Source organism: Protopterus annectens, chromosome 11.part0, assembly GCF_019279795.1.
Source record: "Protopterus annectens isolate FY-2018-M chromosome 11.part0, PAN1.0, whole genome shotgun sequence".
Classification (NCBI taxonomy): domain Eukaryota; kingdom Metazoa; phylum Chordata; order Ceratodontiformes; family Protopteridae; genus Protopterus; species Protopterus annectens.
In genome coordinates this window covers 642310790-642331494 of record NC_056745.1, presented here as the reverse complement: position 1 = coordinate 642331494, position 20705 = coordinate 642310790, and the positions used below count along the sequence as shown (strand labels likewise).

General features: G+C 33.7%; 1 protein-coding gene and 1 long non-coding RNA gene across 2 annotated transcripts in view; one reads left to right on the top strand and one right to left on the bottom strand.

Moving 5' to 3' along the window:
* FBLN1 (fibulin 1) overlaps positions 1-20705 on the bottom strand; it is a gene marked incomplete in the record, with an annotated part of 2573942 nt that overhangs the window by 1901526 nt on the left and 651711 nt on the right.
* Positions 1-20705, top strand: part of LOC122815529 — a 59369-nt gene that overhangs the window by 2395 nt on the left and 36269 nt on the right. The window lies entirely within an intron of this gene.

Here is a 20705-nt window from a genome sequence, read left to right as displayed (position 1 = left end):
GAGGCCCGGGGAGAAAAGCTCCACAGTTAAAATAAACAGACAGTATATACATTGGATTACATAGTGAATAACAATTTACATAGCAATTACTTGCAACATATAATGGACATATATATATATATATATATATATATATATATATATATATATATATATATATATATATATATATGCTAGGGGCTTGAGGAGTGTTTTCCCATGTGGGGGTTACAAAGGCCTTGTCATCAAAAGAAAAAAAATTAAAAAAAAGCTTTGTTTTAAGTTTGATGAATATGTTTTTTTTTTGTCTATACCATTTCAGAGGTTTGAGACTCACAGAAATTACCTTCAGTGTCAACCTGAATCCAAATTTTGCAATAAAGATATTTTTGACAAATTATGCAGCTGTTACCTCTTCAAACAATGCATTAGGATTCAAAAAGCTAGATCGCCTCTTAAAGAAAAAATAAATAAATAAAAAATGGAGAGTTCCATACAGTCCTACCATTAACTGTACTGTTTTGAAATACCACTATTACCACTCTTTCCATGACTTTAGATAGAATATTGCACAGGTTAGCAGGTATGAAATTAGTTCTAATATGAGACACCTTCTCCCATTTGTGAGCAAATACCATTACAACCAGTTGGCATAGGTCAGAGATTTGTCCAAATGCTAACATTTGGTTCACGTGACTGGAGGAGGGTTGTTAGATTTTTCTTGGTAACAAACCACCAAGCATGGTATCGGGTCCCATGGGACTAAAATTTTTAACAATTATCAGATGTTTAGTTATTTAAGGCATGTCTCTCTCATTGTCTCCATTGCAATTCTATATATGTCTTTATGTGAAATTCTCACACAATTGTTCTTCAAAAAATATATCAGTGTCCTGTGATCATATCATTGGTTATTGGCAATATGATACAGTCACAATTTTCCCCTCCGTTTTCTGAAGTTATTATAGAGTACCTTATTATTGCTTTTAACCTGTGAGATCAATCTAAGTTAAGAGAGCTAAAATAATATCAAATACTTTCATGTTATATTTAATCTACATTATTTTTATGACTCGTGCAAATTCTGAAATCAAATAGCACCTCTTTTTTGTGCTGTGTATTTTTCTACGTCTGTGATTTTAATAAGGGTTTTGTATTGACTATATCTGTATATTTGCTTCTTATTGGTTCATATTCATGAATGTAGAAATTAATAATACTACAGAGCTCTTTCGTGCCTGCTCCAACTTATTCACCAAGCCTAAGAACATATGCTTTTGCTAAAATTACCTCTGGTGGGTTAACATTGTTTTTCTTAGGTTAAAGATGATGGCTCTGTGATCTGTATTAATTACATAGAATATAGCTATAGGTCAGAAGCAGAAAAATCCTAGGTTTGTCAGTTTAACGGTCTATATCACATTGTCGAAGTATTACAAGTTCGAACTTTAATGATTGAACTGTAATACTTTGACTGTGAAAACAAAAACATGTTAAACCTAAAACAAACAAACAAAAAATATGCAGGGGGGCAAGCACCCCCCCCCCACTACTTAAATATACCAACTCCAAGATCGCACTTCAGTGAAATAAAGTGCGGAAATGGAAGAGTTTTGTTTCCTACACTGTAACGCAATCTCAGAGTTGGTATAATTAAGTAGCGGGGGGGGTGAGGATGCACAGCCCCCCCATGTGGGGGGTGCAAGGTGGGCTTGCCCACCTGCTTACAAACTTTGTTTGTTTGTTTTTTTGCATTGAAAATGCCATTGACATCAATTCATACTTTTAATAGTTCGATCACTTGAGTTTGATGTTTAGTGATTCGAACTATTAAAAGTTCGATGCTATGATATAGACCCCAGTTTAACATATATGGTGTTAACTTCCCTTCTTGTGATTCATAATATTTGTTCTAAAGTATTGTGATTAATATGGTGAGTTAATATTTTTTATGTTGAGTGGTTTGCTCAGCCAGTGTTGCATTAACTTCATCATAAAAACTGTATTTTCATTGATTTTTTTTTTTTCACTCTGGAGCCTAATCAGAATATCCTTGTGCTCACTATAACCGACAGTATATGGTAGATTCTTATAATATTACATAATATACACACAGCCATTGATATTAATTATAGTACTATCAAATTCTAGTCCTCAGTTGTCTTCCTGGATTTTGGCTTTTAGGTATTTTTTATTAACTATTGTGACACTATCATCTCTTCCATCAGATGAGCAACAATGAAAAAAAGTATATCCTGGAATTCAGTAATGGTTCATATTAACATTCTCCAATCAGTTCCTTAATCACTTTTTACATTGCTGAGACTTCTGATATCTGCAGGGTAAAACATTTCCACATCATAATTAGCCTTAATTCCCTGAATTTAGCAGTGATGCCATTAAGTCTGGCTTCATGTAAATAAAATGCTGTCAAAACTCCTTCAGTTCTTTAATAATTTATGTGTTGAAAAACCAAATATTTTTTAAAAATTCAGATACACAGAAAGCTTGTAAAAGCAGAAGCATGGTCTAGTTAACTTTGATTATATGTTGGATCCATAACATAAGTTATATCAAAAAGGTAGGTGTTAGGGACTTCCTATGTGCAGCTTCAGTATCACAGAACCAGATCTGGGGCAGTAATAGAGTCAAAAAGGCAGGTGACTGATAAGTAAAAGATCATGTCTCAGAAATTTCAAAGAGCATCCTGGACATTATTAGCAGGTCATGTCTAGTTCTGTAAGGTAAAAAGAGCTGCTTAAAGTAGATGGAATCAGATGTATGTAGGTTGTGAAAAAAATATTCTTAAATGTTAATGAATAAATCTAACAACATGTATCATCACTCGTGGAAATTATGCAGAAACACAAAAACTGTTGACCTCATGGCAAGTGACAACCAGTACAGAATGTTCAACAGTTTGGAGATACAATTAAAATATGATGTATTAGTCAGCACTCTAGCTGTGGTGTTGTGAATCTGCTGAAGTCATTCTGGTTCACAAGGTAAAGGAGTCTGCAATAATCCAAATGAGATAACATCAGAGTTTTTAAGTCACTGGATAGGATACATTTTATTCTGAACCTAATCCTCAAATGAAAGTACAGTGACTTTTACTACAGTTAACATTCTGTCCTTCATTGTCAGTATAAGGGTGGGATATACCCACAGTTCACATGGGAGATTACCACCATTAAGACCATAGATGACTATGACTGGATCTCTGATCATAACTAGCTAACTATGCATTTGAGACATGTATGCCAAGAAATTCACCTCAACAGTGAAGCTTGAGAGGGAAATTTCTTGGCATCCAGGCTGAAAACACACAAAGCCGGCTGTGATCAGGACCCAAATGTAATTATTTGTAATGCACTGAGCTGTATCTACTCCATGTACTACTAGTAACAGAAAAAAAAAGTGTAGGAAAGTGAAATGTTTTACTGGATTTCAATCCCTTTGAAGCCAGTAAAGCAGTTAGTGTTGCCAGACAGCAAGCAGTAATAAAGTATCCCTCTGTAGAACTAACAGCTTCAGAAGCTGTTAAGATACTTTGCAATACTTTTTTTTATAAAAGCCATGTTGCCTTCTGCTGCTATTCTTTCCCAACTAGCTCAGTCTTATGTTAGTTTGTAGCATAAAATGCAGTCTTACCAGTGTTTATGTATCCATGACAAGCTTCTGTTAAGCACCCCTAAGCACTGTCAAGATCAGGTCTCATGCTGTGGATGTCCTTAACAAGCTTCTCTTTTTCCCGGTTATGAGGCATAGTCATGATTTTCTATGCACAATAAGTTATGGGGTCTATATTATAATCTCAAAGTATGACAATATCGAATACGATATTGGTGACACGAGAATAGCGAAAACACACTACATCGAACGTTTAAACGGAAAATAAGGAAATTGATTGCAGTAAACAGTAGCAGCATTGTATGAGCCATGTTCTTCGGGTATGATCCTTACTTTCCTTGTTTTACTCCAGCTATAACTAGGGAACAGGTCATCAATGTACTCTTCTTCTATGCCAAAAACACTAAATCAATGGGCCTTAATAATATTTCAGCACGAAACATGACCTGTCAGGAACACTATTTCACTACACCCTTTAAACAGACTTTGTGTCAAGCAAATAGAGGACTACAACTGACAACCCTCTGCACAAGAGCAGGCCACCTATAGACCCAGGTAATTACAGATCCATAAATCTGAAAAGTCTCATATGCAAATCCATGGAACGAATTATCATGGAAATGCTAAACAATAGCATAGAAAACTTTCAAGACACTGGATCCAACACAGTATCATTTTGTCAAGGGTAGGTCATGCTGACTCAACCTGATGGACTTCTTTAAGAAGGTCATCAAAGCGGAGGGCATGGCCAGGATGAGACTAGGATAGCAGCACTTTTCTTTTGCTCTGCTACTACATATATTTCTGACAGGAAACTTTATTTATAAATAATCCTAAACAACTCACTTAAGTTAACTATGGTAAACTTTGGTGCCTAAAGGATTATATCAAAAATGTTCTTAAAATTCAACTATCTTCCTGTCAAAATCTGTGAGAGAAAATTTCTTCCCTGTATCCTGCAGCACCATGAGTTATACAAAGGCAGCATCTCAAGACTCTGTGTTCAAAAAAAAAGCTTCAGTCATTAGCGACTAATAATCAAGAATTGTATTTGAAAATAGATAGATTGAACACCAAAATAGATTACTTTAAGAAAAACTGTTCCAAACAAATGGAACAAATTAATGCAGCTCTGCAGTTACAGAGAAACCAGATTTCCTGCACTGAAGACTCACTGAATGACATGGAAGGAAGACTAAATGAAGGGGAAAACAATATTGAATTCCTGTTAAAGCAAAACAATTCTTTACTAGTCAAAACAGACGACCTGGAGAACAGGTCCCGTAGGAACAACATTTGTATTTTTGGTTTACCAGAAGGAACAGAAGCTAAAAATATGGTTAGTTTCTTGTCTGCCTGGCTCCCTAAAACTTTAGATTTTCCTGAAGCTATCTTTTGTTATAGAGAGAACACACAGATCTTTGGTTAATCCTGTATCAAAGTCCAGTAATTCTCCAAGGTCCATCATGGTTACATTTATTTCATCTCAGAATAACGAAATGGCACTCAAAACTACCTGGGCTAAGTCACCACTTAAAGCAGAAAGAAATACTATTCATTTTGATAATGACTATTCAACAACAGTGATGACTAAAAGGAAACAATTCCTTCCCCCTATAAGAGAACTTAAGAAAAAGCAGATAAAAGTATATTTATTGTTTCCAGCCAGGCTGAAGACTTTCCATTATAATGGGGTTAAATTCTTCAAAGATCTTGACCTTGCATTGTCATATCCACAATCTAATAACATTTTGAACAAACAGATGATATGGACTGGTCAATTATATCCTTAAAAAGACAAATGGAGTCAAATGGAAATAAGACAAATGAGAAAAAAAAGAAAGTAAGGAGAAAATAAAGAGCTTCCCTTTTCCTTTTTCTTTATTTACAAAGGAAATAACATGATGCCAAGGATTGTTTGCTTTTCTTTTTATGTAAACAAGTTTAGTTTTACATCTTTATACATCTTTACCAGCAAAACATGAAATGACACAATGCTCAACTATAACACAAACAGGAATCAGAAAATCAACAAGCAGTCTACTAATGTAAGGTAATTGAATTCCTTTTTTTCTGTCTTATGCTTGCCTAATTTACAGATAATTAAGAATCATTTTTAATAAGTCATGGCAAAATATTATTAGTTTCCCTTAAATGAAGCATACAGCATTTATACTATTATATGATATGAAGAATTGTATACAGAATTGCTTACTCAGAAACGAATGCATACTTTATATTTGAAGTAGAAAATTGCTGCAATATAACATACAGCTGAATTTAAAGTGCTTTAATTCATATAAATTGCAGTTACCTACTAAAGAGAAACACACACTATGAGTGATATATCATAATTTCTTGTTATAAAAAGAAAAATACATTAACAATGTTAAATGTATTTATTTTTATTTTACATTTGTTAACTGGGATGATCCAACTACACAGGACCATTTTCAGTGGAGGCCCAGGAAGAAAAGCTCCACAGTAAGTAAAATTTTACACAATATGTTAAAATACAGTATACAGAGAATTTTCAAACAATATGTTAAAATACAGTATACAGCAGAAGACATAACAAGACATATATATATATATATATATATATATATATATATATATATATATATATATATACACACACACACACACACACACACATACAGGAAAAAATAGTTACACATGGTTAATAACAGAATAAGTATACACATTTAATCAGCATTAGGAGAAGACCTAAACTGTAATATATATTACAGTAGGTATATTAGGAAGTGAGGTATTTAACTGGAATAATTTGAGGACTTATGTAATACATGGGCATAGCCACTTATTCTTTAAGTGTGTTCTAAGTGAGTTTTTAAAGTGAGAAGAGGTAGGGGCAGAAATCAGAGCAGGAGGGAGATTATTCCAGGTTTTAGCTATGGAGTGGGAGAACAGTGTTTTTCCTGCAGTATTGTTAGCCCTAGAGATACAGAGGAGGGTTTTGTTGGAAGATCAGAGAGGACAATTTGTATTATAGTGGGTGAGACGTTGGCCTAGTGCAGGTTTTTTTTCTGGATGTGTTACCACATTGCAGGCAATGACTAATTGGTGATAGGTTAGTAGCTGGGAAAGTTGCAGCCATTGCAGTTCCCTTAGAGCCTGGCAATTGTGGGTTCTAAAGGTGGAGTTGTTTGCAAACATGGCAGTTTTATTATAACATGATTTGAGTCTGGCATGGTCAAGTTTTCTAAGCTGGGTAAGAATTGGAGCAGCATACATTAGGGTAGACAAGAGGTGAATTTGGGCTAGGGTAATCCATGCTTGTTTCCAGAGGGATTTCCTGTGCCTATAAATTAAAACTGCTACTTAAATTGTATACTAAAAGAAATGGCAGATAAACATCTTCACCTAAGTATAAAAGCAGCTCATTGTCATCATTAACTACAATAACATTAGAAAAGCTGTTTCACTAAAACTAATTGTAAAACCTAAAAGCTGCCTGTCTTCCTAATTCATAGATTTAGATAATATGTTACTATTCTATTTAATAGAATGATTTATGATGTGCTGGATTGGGGAGGGGTTGATTGCAGTTGCTATGGATATGTGTTTTAATGTTGTTTAACAGTGGCGAGATTGTAAAGTTTTAAATGGCTTTGAAATGGTATCTATTCATAGATGAAATGTTCAGGTTCAATATAAAAGGTGTGGAAATTGCTATGACTGATGGGATGTCCCTATTTGAGGTGCTTCTGTGGTAGTTAGATATGAAACCCTTCTCTCCGTAGCGTTTTTACTTCATTTAGAACACATGAAACTTTTTCTGATAAACAGCTAGAGTTCAGTTGGAATTCCTGCCTAAACAAGAGAACAGTGCTGTCCATGTTCATTCTCTGATTGACTCTGATTAACAGACAGATTTATGAGGTTAATTTGAATAAAAAGCAGAACCTTTTAAATATGCATTAACTCAAATATCACTGCAACTATAGTTAAACATACAAACTGGCATTGAAAAAGGGAAACAATTATAATGTTACACATACTGTGAAATACCTTTGAATACATTTATATGTAAATATATTTGAAAGCAAGCATTTGGAGTTTGATAGTAGTTGTCAATGAATGGTAAATCAAATATATATATATATATATATATATATATATATATATATATATATAATGTTTAGAGCTTCATTGTTAGAGGTTTGACATACATGATATGAATATATTATTAGTACACTCAAAAGTCTCATACATAAAACAAAAGAAGGAATAAACTGTATACTTGATAGAACTAACATGGGAGGCTTTAATTTACAGTAATAAACCAATGAATATAAACAAATAATGAAATATTGTTTAGACATTGTAGAACAACTATTCGTTTACTTTAATATAATCTTACAGAGAGGGAATAGAAAGGTCTGAAAGTACATCAGTCTTATGGTGGGACACACCACAAAATATTTAAAATTAATGTGTATCAGTCTTTCATATTTTATACTATTAGTTGATGAATTTCAAAACTATGCAATGATAAGGAACAATAACAAGAAATGTAAGCATATCTTACTTTAACATCTTAATGAACACATAAAATTAGAGAATGTATATGTTAAATAAGTTAAGATGTGAAATAATTCTTCTACTATTACATAGTAATGATGCTTTAAAGGATACAGGTTCATCCTTATTTTACTGTTAATGTCATCATAGTTGATTGCAGTAGAGCAGACTGTTTTTTTTTTTGTTTTGTTTTGTTTTTGTTGTTTTTTGTTAGAATATTGGATGGATGTGTTTGCTTGGATTGTTACACTATTCAAGCAAGGAGTGTTAGACTCCATGGGGGTAAGAGGGATTTTAAAAGGAAATGTTTAATGATAATTATATTTTAAGCTTTTTTTGAGTGTCCACAATAATAACTATTTTATGTCTAATCAAACCTTCAAATGTTAATGCTCATATTATGATTACTAAGCAGTTCTTTACTAACAGAGTGTCATTTTCTATGAGAAGTACATTTAAACTTTTGAGCAAGAGGACAGATTGCATTTATTAAGTGTATTTCCATAAATGTCAATGAATTAAATAACAGATGCAAGAGGGGAAAACTTAAACAGATATTTGAAGTTGTTTAATTTTCAAGTTTTTTTTTTTTTTTTTGCAGGAAACATACTTATTAACAGAAAACAGACAGGCTAAATACTAAAAACTACACTATATTATCCAGTTCACAACATAATCAAAAAAAGTGTGTGGGGGTCGGTTGCTGTATTATGGAGAAATTCACTGCTTATGCCTATGGTTATAGAAACATATCAAGATGATAAAGGTATGATTTGTACTGTGACTATAAAGTATAATAAGAGGATATTAACTCTTATTAACTTGTGTTGGATTACTGTAATGGAATTAAAACAGATGACCAACATCTAGAACAAGTATTTCAAACCTCAAAAGGCAATATCATTCTAGCAGAAGACTTTAATTCTGTATTGTCACCAAGTGATACTAACACAATAGGTAAAAGGAGAATACAGGTATCTACAAAGGCAGTGTTAAAATTTACTGAATATTTTACTGTAAGAAACATATATGAATTTTCAAACCAAATTCATTATTTTTTACTCATTATTTCCACAGACACAGAATGCAATCCAGAATTAACAGAGTTTATGTCTCTAATGACCTGACTGATACACTAGGCAAAGACAAAGTAGTAACCCGTTCGCTTTTAGATCACAATGCAATTACTTTTAAGCTGTTTTTTTGAAATCTAATAATAATGATAAAATTAGAAAATTACCAGCATATATAACATAGTTAAAAGAATTTAAGGACTTTTTATTAAAGAAATAATTTCCTTTGTCCAAATTAATCATATAGAAGATACTTCAGAAATGTATTTATGGGATACACTAAAAGCATATCTTTTTGGTAGAGTCACTAATTGATTGTCAAAAAAAAAAACAATGGGAAAAAGAATTACATGAAATACAAGCAAAACTTGATAAGTTAAATTTAGAAAATCAGACAAATAAAAATAATAATGCAGAAGAGATTCATAAGCTAAATAACAAATACTTGGAAATCTTAAACCATAAAATTAAAATCAACCTTAAGAAATTTAAGATGATTAACTTCTCTATTAACCCAAATCTATGCACAATTTAGCCACAAAAACAAAATTACTCAGTAAGTTCAATCACATAAAAGAAGTCTACTCACATAGGACGAAAAGAAAAGTAACAGAAATAGAAGATATTCTAAAGGAATTCAGAGATTATTATAATAAAATCAATCAAAATAATATATTAATAGATCCAGAAGAAATAATTAAAATATTTATTAAAAATATAAAAACTAAACTATCTGATGACCAAATGAAATTAACTGTCAAACCGATCTCTATGTTTGGACTTCAAACAAAAATTTCTAAACTGAAACCTAATAAAGCAACAGGTAATGATGGGATTATACTTAAACTTTATAAGCTGTTACCCAAAGAATCCCCAGACATACTACACAAGTTTTTTTCTATAGTCAAGGACCTAGCTAAAGTTCCTCCTTCATGGAAATATACCCTTATCTCTCCAGTTTTAAAAACTGACAAAAATCCTACTGAATTCTCTTCATACAGTCCACTTTCACTTTTAAATGTAGATTATACACTGTTTATGGCAATTCATGCTAATAGATTAAACTATATTCTACCCTCCATGATTGACAAAGGTCAAACTGGCTTTATCTTAAATGGAATTACTTATAATAATATTAAAATAATAATCACAATAACTGACTATGCAAATAAAACAAAAGAGAACCTAACATTAATAAGTCTTACTATTAATAGCACTTTTTACTCAGTAAACTGTTTTAGAAGAATATAATTTTTTAATTTCTCAAGTAACTTAACGCATCTTATTAATCTTCTTTGCAATGATTGTTTTGCATATGTTAAAATAGGTACTTTTATGTCTGATTCTATACAAATTTTGAAAGGAACTAAATAAGGATGTCCTCTTTCACCTCTGCTTTTTACCGTAATTATAGAAGCATTTGCTAATTTTCTCCGATCAAATATAGATATAAACTATATTAACATAAATGAGAATTTAAACTCTAAAATTCAACTGTTTGCTGATGACATCCTACTGACATTAAATGACAATGGTAATTCTCTATCTGCAGTTTTCTTAGCAATGGATGGATTTCAAAGAAAATCTGATTTGACATTTAACAATGACAAAACATAAATCCTACCTATAAATACAAATAAGAATAGAATCAAAAATAAATGTGTTAAATATATTGCCAAAGAGAAGAAAATGAATTATTTAGGAATAATTATAACAGATAACATTAAAGATATAATGATTTATAATTACACTAACAGTATAAACAATATAAGGAATCTAATAGACAAATGGAATAAAATTTTCTTCAAGATGGAAGAGAGACTATCTATAATCATAATGATTATCTTACCAAAAAATCTTATATAGCAGAATTATTATGAAACATTAATAATATTTATAATTATTATAATATTACAATATATATATATATATATATATATATATATATATATATATATATATATATATATATATATATATATATATATATGTATATTATATGTAATATATGCAATATATAATACTACATAATATAGAATATTAGTTATATTAACGTAATAATTATGAATTATTATGAAGCAGATATCCTTCCTAACACCCCTCAGTGACCAACAGCCTACCGTTCTACTAAAATTCAAAACCCAGAACAACTTTACTCCCTTATTACAAACAACTGAAAAGTTTGATTCATTGAGTCCAACAACTACGCTATCTTCTCTGTGAAACAATGAAAAAACACAGAGGAAACGCAGTGCAGACTCCAGATAAAACGTTTATTGCAGTACAAACTTGCCGTATTCAAACAATAAGAAGTCCAAGTGATAAAAACAATGTAAGGACTTACTACTAACAAAAACAAGTTAAGCGCTTTCACCTACAGTATGTAGGCTTCTTCAGAACAAAGACACTTTAGTACTCAAATGTTTAAATAACTTTTTTGGCAAACAACGAGGAACACAAAAAGCTTCGACCCTAACAAATTCAAACTTGAGCTAAAACCCTATAACTGGAACTTACTAAAACTACTACTCCTAGAAGAAGCTGTAACCCATTTCAATAATACTTTCCTAAAAATCCTAACTGCCCACGCTGCAGGCCGTACTACAAAACTTAAAGTGAAAACAGCCCCCTGGATTACCAAAGAGTCTAAAAATAAAATATCAATAAGGAACCGAGCCTAGAATCTTTGGAGAGCTACTAAAACCCCAGCAGCTAAGTAACAATTCCAAAAACTTAGAAACGATATAAAAAAGCTGTCCTTCTAAATAAAAATAATGATTACATATAGCTATAAAACAGGAACCAAAACAATCCGAAAAAATTCGAGGCAGGAATAAATAAACGACTCCACCCCAGCAAACCCTCAACACCATCTCCTACCTCCACTAGTGAAATCACAAATATACCAGATTCCTTCAATAAATGCTTTATAGAAACAATCTCCAGCCTTGTTCAAAAACTGTCCACATCCACCACCACTAATAGCTCCATACCTACATAGACCCAAAAAAACCTTCCAATTTCAACCCATCTACCAACTATATCAGCAGGCTGCTAACCAAACTTAAACCTGCTACACTTGCAGCTGATGGCATCCCTGCTGAATACATTCAGTTGGCTGCCAACAAAATTGCCTTCCCAGTATCCATCCTTCTAAGCAGATCTATTTCAGAAACCACTATTCCACTTACCTGAAAGACATCCTATATCATCCCCCTCCATAAAAGAGGTACCTCCACCAACCCCACTAATCGCCCCATTGCCATCCTGTCTTCACTAGCTAAAATAATTGAAAAATATGTACACTACCAACTCATGCCATATCTACTCAACAACCAATTTCTCTCTCCCACCCAGCATGGATTTTAGCCTGCTCACAGCACCACCACTGCCCTACTTTCTTTCACAAACTTCATCAACCAATACAAACACACAGGCAACCTAACATCTGCTATATTCTTGGAATTATCAAAGGCCTTTGATATGGTCAGCCATCCTAAACTACTTCAAGCCCTTACTGACCTGGGCCTTAGTAACCATGCATTAGCATGGTTTCAGAATTGCCTATAAGGAAGACAACAAGCAGTTTGATGGGATAATAGCCTATCCTCACTGCTATCCATCACCACAGGAGTCCCACAAGGGTCCATTCTAGGACCCCTCCTATTCTCCATTTTCACCAATAATCTTCACAGAATCTGTCAAGATGCAACTGTTATTCAATATGCTGATGACTCAATGCTAGTCTGTCTAGCCAGTGATGTTCAGGAACTCCTCTCCATCACCCAAAAAGTCTTCCAAACTACTGAAACCTGGTTTCGTAACAAAAACCTAATACTAAATCCCCCCAAAAAACAAACTTCTGCTATTTAGTCCAAACACATTAATCACAATGCCCAGCCCATTTAATATTGTGTCCAGGGATGAGACTATTATCTCCCCAGATACTCATACTAAACTGCTAGCAGTGATCATTGATAATAATCTCAAATTTGATCTGCATATAAATCAAACCATTAAAAACATCCACAAAAAACTGGGGAGTCTGTATAAAAATAAACCATTTCTAACCCAAACCACCAGGACAACAATTGCTCATACTCACCTCCTCTCTACTCTGTTCTACACCTCACCCATTTTCACCAACCTACCCAAAGCAGAAATTGCCAAGCTCAACACCTGCTACAATCAAATTGCCAAATTTGCTACCAGTGCCTCCCTACCGATCCCACCACTGCCATTCTCTAAAGCAACTTGACTGGCTTAAATTTCCTTATCTCCTATCCTTTCATCAGCTTTCCTTTGCACACAAACTGCTACAACTTCCAACTGGCCAACCTACCAAAACTACAGACTCTCCCTAGACAACTATGCTCTAGTGATAAAAAGCTAATCAAGGTCACCAAGAGCAAAAACACAGCAGGGGACTACCTCTTCCCTAATTATATAGCTAAAACTTGGAACTCCCTACCCCAGGTTGGGAGGGTGGCCTAATGGTTAAGGTGTTTGCCTTACAAACACAAAATGCAGGGTTTGAGTCTAACAAGGGATAATTGGCTAGGCTTAAAATGGCTCAGAAGAGCAGTTAGCTTAGTACTAACCTATGAACCTATGAACCTCTGCTATTACCTCAATAGACTCAAAGGTTACATTTAAAAGACTACTGAAAGAACACCTAAAACTCACATGGATGTGTTTATGTTCACCACAGTCTTCTCTAATCTTCTGGTCTCTATTTCAGAACTATACCACTAAGAGGAAGTGCAGCTTTTTTTTAATTTCCAGCTTCCTCACAGTGTCACCTCTATACCTGGTCTCTCAGTTAGTACCTATACATGTAGGGGCACTAAAACACTGTTAGCCACAGTTTTTATATAACTTTATTTTCTTTCTCCATCTTTACACTTGCTTTTATACTTAGTCTATATATCTTACCACTCAACTCTGTTGTTTTACCTTCTAATATCAACCTGGCTACATCAAACTTGTACACAATCTAACTGTATAAAATTGTAAAATATGCAACTTTCAAGATGCAACTCTGACCTTTGTAGCTTATTCTGTAATTCTTCTTGCTTATGTATTGGCTCTGTGAAAAATTGTAAAAGATATTTTTATTATATGTATCTAATTTTAATTTTCAAGCTTATGTACTGTATATGTAAATATGATTGCTGCTGTTATACTCCTTATAATTGTTTGTAATTAATTTGTGGAGCTTTTCTCCCGGGCCTCCACTGAAAATGGACATGTATCTAGTTGGACTCTCCCAGTCAACAAATGTAAAATAAAAATAAATAAATAAATATTATACAATCCCTACCATTACTACCCTCAAAAAGTTATATTAAAGAATTTAACACTTTCATTTTGAGATTTCTCTGGTATCCTAATAAATCAAGAATTGCTTTAAACCATCATATGAGAGACTGGGCACCAGGAGGGAATAGAGCTACTAGATCTAGAATTATATTTGTTATCATCAATTATAAAAACAATATATTTTTATATTAATGATATTTATACAGCTAGGTGAAAAGAGTTTTTGGGAAATATTTTATAAACTCTAAACATAATACATATTTTAATAATTATCTCAAACTAAATAACAGTCTACATTGGTTATTAAATGATTACCTTATAGGAAAAATTCACCAAACAAGTGACTCCTATTTTATTTTTACTATATTATACACTTACAAATGTTATATATAGCAACCTGGCATATAAAGCATGGATCTTCTTTATATTTCCTATGGCATATACCCAAAATAACATTTCCACTAAAAAGTGAGAAACAATGATCACATTTAAAGAGAAAAATCTGTTATATTGTTTCAATTAATGAAAGATGAAAAGTTACACTCTGTTGATTGTATTAAGAATAAATATAATTTAGATAAAGACACGTGGCTAATGTACAATCCTGCAGGCAATTTTAGATAAAGACGTGGCTAAATATACAATCCTGCAGACAATATGTAGAAGGGAAAATTAAGTTAATGCAACCAATGATAACAGATTATATCCCAAAATTAATAGAAGATCTAATATTCTTAATGTAACAAAACACATCGGGACTGGGACTCTTATCTAAATTATATAGAATTGTGAGGAGAGAAACAAATCCTTGCAATGACAATTATTGGAACTATATTACCCAAATGAATAACAGACCTCTGAGTGAAAAAGATAAAAACATTATTCTAATATTTTTAAACATATAACTTCATCTCTTAGATCTCTTTATTTGTAATTTTTTGCATAGATCTTTCTTCACACCAAATAAAATTGAAATAATGTTCAAGCAGAAACAAGTTTGTTGGAGATGTAAACAAGAACTTAAAGCAGATTGGCAACACATGTTTTTTGACTGTACTGTCTTAAAACCTTATTGGAATAACATTAATCTCATTTTACAGGCTTTCTGGAGATAAATTTGTTTTATCTAAATCACTAATCCTTTTTAACACTCCTATACCTATATGTGTTAAAACAATGAAATATCACATTTTGTGGTCTATACTGTCTATAGTGAGAAAGGTTATAACTCAGAATTGGAAGAACAAATCTGTACCCTCCTTCAAAGAATGTATAAATATTGTAACTGAAGTCTGTCACCTGGAAATCATTACAATTAAATCAAGAACAACCAGGATTACCTCTTGCTACAATGCATGGACAAACCTTAGAGATCTGCTTGACAAGCAAAAATAACTGCATTTTAGATTTAATGGAATGTATAATAACTTGAATGACTTGATTTTTAATGCACATTTCTGTAAACAGCTGTGTATTATTTTGTGTGTGAGGTTTAGTTCAATTTTTTCATGTACTATGTTCACAAATCTCTGTAAATAATGTGATTATTTTACAAACTGAAAATCCAATAAAAACTTTAGAAAAAGAAGGTCATCAAAGTAATGGATAAGGCCAACATGGTGCAAACTGCTTATTGTGACCTGGCCAAAGCATATGATAATATACCCCTCTCAGAGATTGTAAACAAACTCATGAAAATAGGTATAAACACCTATGTCACCTACTGTACAGCAAGCTAACTCACAGTTAGGACCCAAGACATTAAGACAGAGGAGTCTAGCTCTACAAAGATGCCAGTCACTAGCACTTATGTTGGTATCTTATTCTCTGAAGTCAAGGCTAATGTCAGGGGCATCTGGCTGACCAAGTTTGCAGATGATTACAAATTAGGCACAGTCACATAATCCCCCAATGACACAAATACCCTACAAGAAGGACTCACTCAAACTAATATCTGGTGCTCAAGCCACAATCTAAAACTCAATGCCAGAAAATGCATAATAGTATCCTCTGTGAAGACAGCTACCCCTGTAGGGTCTTTCTCAGTTGATTGAGTTTTCAGAAACTCAAAATTCATACCTGAAGCTTTTGAATGGAGATCGCTTAGAGTGCAGACTGGGAAATTTACCCTTTTCCTCACTGTAGTTTAATCCCAGAGTTGGTATATATAATTTGCAGGAGGTGTGGGGGTTGGAAGGGGGTTTGTCACCCGCAAAAAATGTAAAAAAGGTAGATGTTTGTGTTTTGTATGTGTGTGTGTGTGTTTATTCATTTATTTATTTATTTAACATTTTTTATTGTTGATGTTTGAGTTTTCAGAAATTCGATCATAGGGTCTTGACCATATAAATTTCGAGTCTCTGAAAACTTGATCATCTGACATAGACCTCCCCCCGGAAACTATCACATTGATAATACTCTCTTAACAATAGATCCAGTGGTCAAGGATTTGGGAACACGTAAACAGAAACCTGGCCTTTGACCATCATGTGTATATGGTAGTAAGGAAATCATTCTATATTGCACAACTTATACACAAGAGTATGGCATCTAGGTCCAAGGATGCCATTGTTCCACTATACTTTGCCCCTATTAGACTAATCATTGAGTACAATAACCCCTTTGGTTTGTACCAGACCAGGCATATGCAACAAGTGAAGTTTCCAAGATGTTTCTCACAAAAAATACATGGTCTAAACAACATGTCCTACATGGACTGACTCAGGCCATATCCCTGTACATGGTCTCCTGCAGATTGCTGATAGGCGATCTATGCCTGGCCTACAAAGCATGCTCTGATCCCAATCTAATGGACCTGTAGCATATGCATAAAACAAGTCACATCAGAATTATGTGATCTAGGGTCTTAAACCTCATCTGCAATATAAATAGGACATTTTGGAGGGACAGGTACGTATATAAGACTACTACTTCTCTGAAACAGGCTTCCTGTTCATATGAAGTTAAGTTCTTTCCTAACACAGTTCAAGCATAACTTGGACCAGTGGATGAGGAATTGGAAGTTTATCCCCATTTTAGTAGAGAGAGAGAGAGCATATAAATGCTTGATCACCCATGCCCAAAGTCTACATATATCCCTTAAAATAAGCCTAAGGTATCAAAACTTAGATATATATGGAAAGCATGGCTAGGGTTAAAAAGGCCCTTGGGGTCATTAGCCCAGTAATTACATATGAACCTGTGAACTTACAAAATATTGTAACTGTCTTGACTGGATTAAATTCGAAATGAGTATCAGTTATCCAATTACATATATTCTCCATGTAAAGTATCAAGATTTGATTGTACCTTCTAAGTAAGAGAGAAGTAAAACTGCTGTCATCTGCATAACAATGATATCTTGGCACTTATCTTTGTGTATATCCCTCAAGCAGTAGCATATACACAACAGTATACACAACAGATAATACAAATATCAAAATCAAGCCCTATGGAATTCCACAAATCAGTTGGTAGCTCCTTGAGGAATTTTAAACCAGCTATAACCTCTTAAAGACTGCAGAAATAATGACTTTCTTCTTTTTATGCATTTTGGTAATTGAAAATTTCCTTTTCCTTAAACATAGAGTAGCCAGTGTACCTCTTCACCTTAAGAAAGTATACCTTAAGAATCTTCAGATGAGAGTATACTGTCAGTAGAATAGTCTGGCACAGTCTTCCATATTTTAGATAACTGCCCAGGCAAAATAGACATCTCCTTCATAGGTTCATAGATTAGTACTAGGCTAACTGCCCTTGTGGGCCATTTCAAGCCTAGCCAATTACTCCATGTGAGAATCAAACCCTGCACCTTATGTCTGTAAGGTAAACACCTTAACCATTATGCCATCCTCCCACCCTGTGTGAATTTCTGTGTTTTATCTATTTTCCATGCTTGCATGTACACTTAAGGAGGTGATGACGGAGAAATGATATGAAGAGGGATTAGAGACAGCTTGTGAAGCTGTCACATGTTGACCTCAATGGGTGGGCTCAGTCCCAAAAAGCTGTTGGAAAAGCTTTCCATACTAAGAAAGAAAGAAAGAAGGAAAGAAAACTATAATTCTAACCTCCAGTGCAATAAAACATTCTCTACATTAATGTAGACAGATGCTTCATATTCTTCTTTTATAGATGTAAGAATCAAATGCTTGCTTTGCTGTGTTATACATTCCTCAGAATAGTCTCAAAATAGCCTGTGATTAGTACACCTCCCAAGGGAGGTTCTCAGAAGGCATCCTAACAAGCTGTCCAAATCACCTCAACTGACTCCTCTCAGCAAGAGGAGCAGCAGTTTTGTTATGAGGTTCTCCCAAATTGCCAAGAGCTTTAGCCATTCAAGGAGAATAAGCCCAACTATAATTTGAGTAAACCTTGTTTCTGCTATCTGCATTAATAACATCAAGGATAGGAAGAGACTGACCAGAAATCTGACAGTTTCATCCAGTGGCTCAGGTCTTGCTTCCCAGTTCATTACAATACCTGCAGTGCTATCTTTCCTGTAACAACACACTAGTTAGCCTCTGAAACTGATCCTTTTTATCCCCAGTCATGAACCAGACCCCAAATACTTAAACTCTTCCACCTGGGATAGCTGGTTCTGTCTCATATGGAATGAACAGCCACCTCTTAATGCGGAAAAAACACGGCCATTGATCTTTACATCCTAATATTAGCAAAACATATTTGCACTATGAGTTGCTATCCACTTATGCAAAAAAAAAAAAAAGTATAGTTAAGGGTCAGATAGTCCATTTAACAGAATTTGATTTCTAACAATATTGATTTTTCTGAAAAAATTAGAACATTTGCTAATCATGTTCAGGGAAAGGGGATACCCTGCTACCTTAGTAGGGTGTGTGCAAAAAAACAGAAAGTTGGAGAGAAGACAGGATTTAAGCACATAAATAACAAGAATAATGAGCACATTTTTAGAACTAATTGTACCCAGTTTGAAAGAAAAACAATGGGATGGTTGAACAAGTATATTTGCTGCAAGTATTGTAAATACATTTGCAACTCACCAAATGTAGTGGTGAGTGTTTATCTTAAAGTATTAAATTGCATCAGAATAAGTTCACAGGGATTATACATCTTGCTACGTCTTTCCTACAAACCTATTTATGTAGGGAAGGCAGAAAGAAGCTGTCTGAGAATTTATCAGCGCATGTATAATCTTAAGAGAAAGATTTTGTCTAATATACTTGGCAAATATGCCCTTAAGTGTAATGGTTTTAAAATACTTTTGTTTTTGTCTTAGAAAAGGCTCCTTTTAACCCAATAAATGGTGCATGGTAAATACAGGAAGCACAGCCACCAAGGTTAAATTATTGCATTTCATTTGCTAGTTTGTTTGACTAAGCTATAAAGTGGATTTTCAAAATAGGCTAGATTAATGGATTATTATTATTAAAGTAAAAATATGTTTTATGTTATTTTGAATTTTTAGTCATATGACTGCATCACATGATTTTATGTCTATTTAAATATTATTGGAACTGGTTATTTTATTGTTCTGAAGACGTCTAATTGATGAATGAAATCAATAATTATTTTCTCTTTTGACAGCTGTGGCTGGCTTTTTTTTATTTTAGTGTCCTACATTTCATCCCACTTCACATTTGATAGCTTACTGCCCAAGTACACAGGCAAAGTGGATTAGCTAACTCCTTTGGCATAGATAGCATAAAGCATTGTCAGTGATCTAGGTGACTCACATTTGGTTATCAGCTTGACTACCTGTTGGAACAGGTATGGGGGAAGGAGAGGAGTGCTACCACTATGCCATATTGTCTCTATTTAGGGGAGGGTGGTGTTGCACAAGATTTGGATGCACATTCCTATGGTTAAATCCCTGGTGGATACCAGAAATTTTAAGTGGCTTCAAGAGGGTTCAAGGCTGTCTTAAGGAGTTACATCATTCAGTGCAGCAATAGCCATACTCTTGCTGATGCTCATTTTATGCCAATCCCCTTTGTGTGTTACTGGTATGTACCATGGAGTTAGAGCCACATAAAGAAAAATCCCTGGGGGCTGCCTAAATGATGGCTTCTCTCTGTAGCTCTCACCTTAGTGATATTGGAAGAAATAGGCCTGTTGGCTGAGGAAGGCTGGTAGTTGAGAGGCAGCAGGGAAGGAAAAATGTTCAAA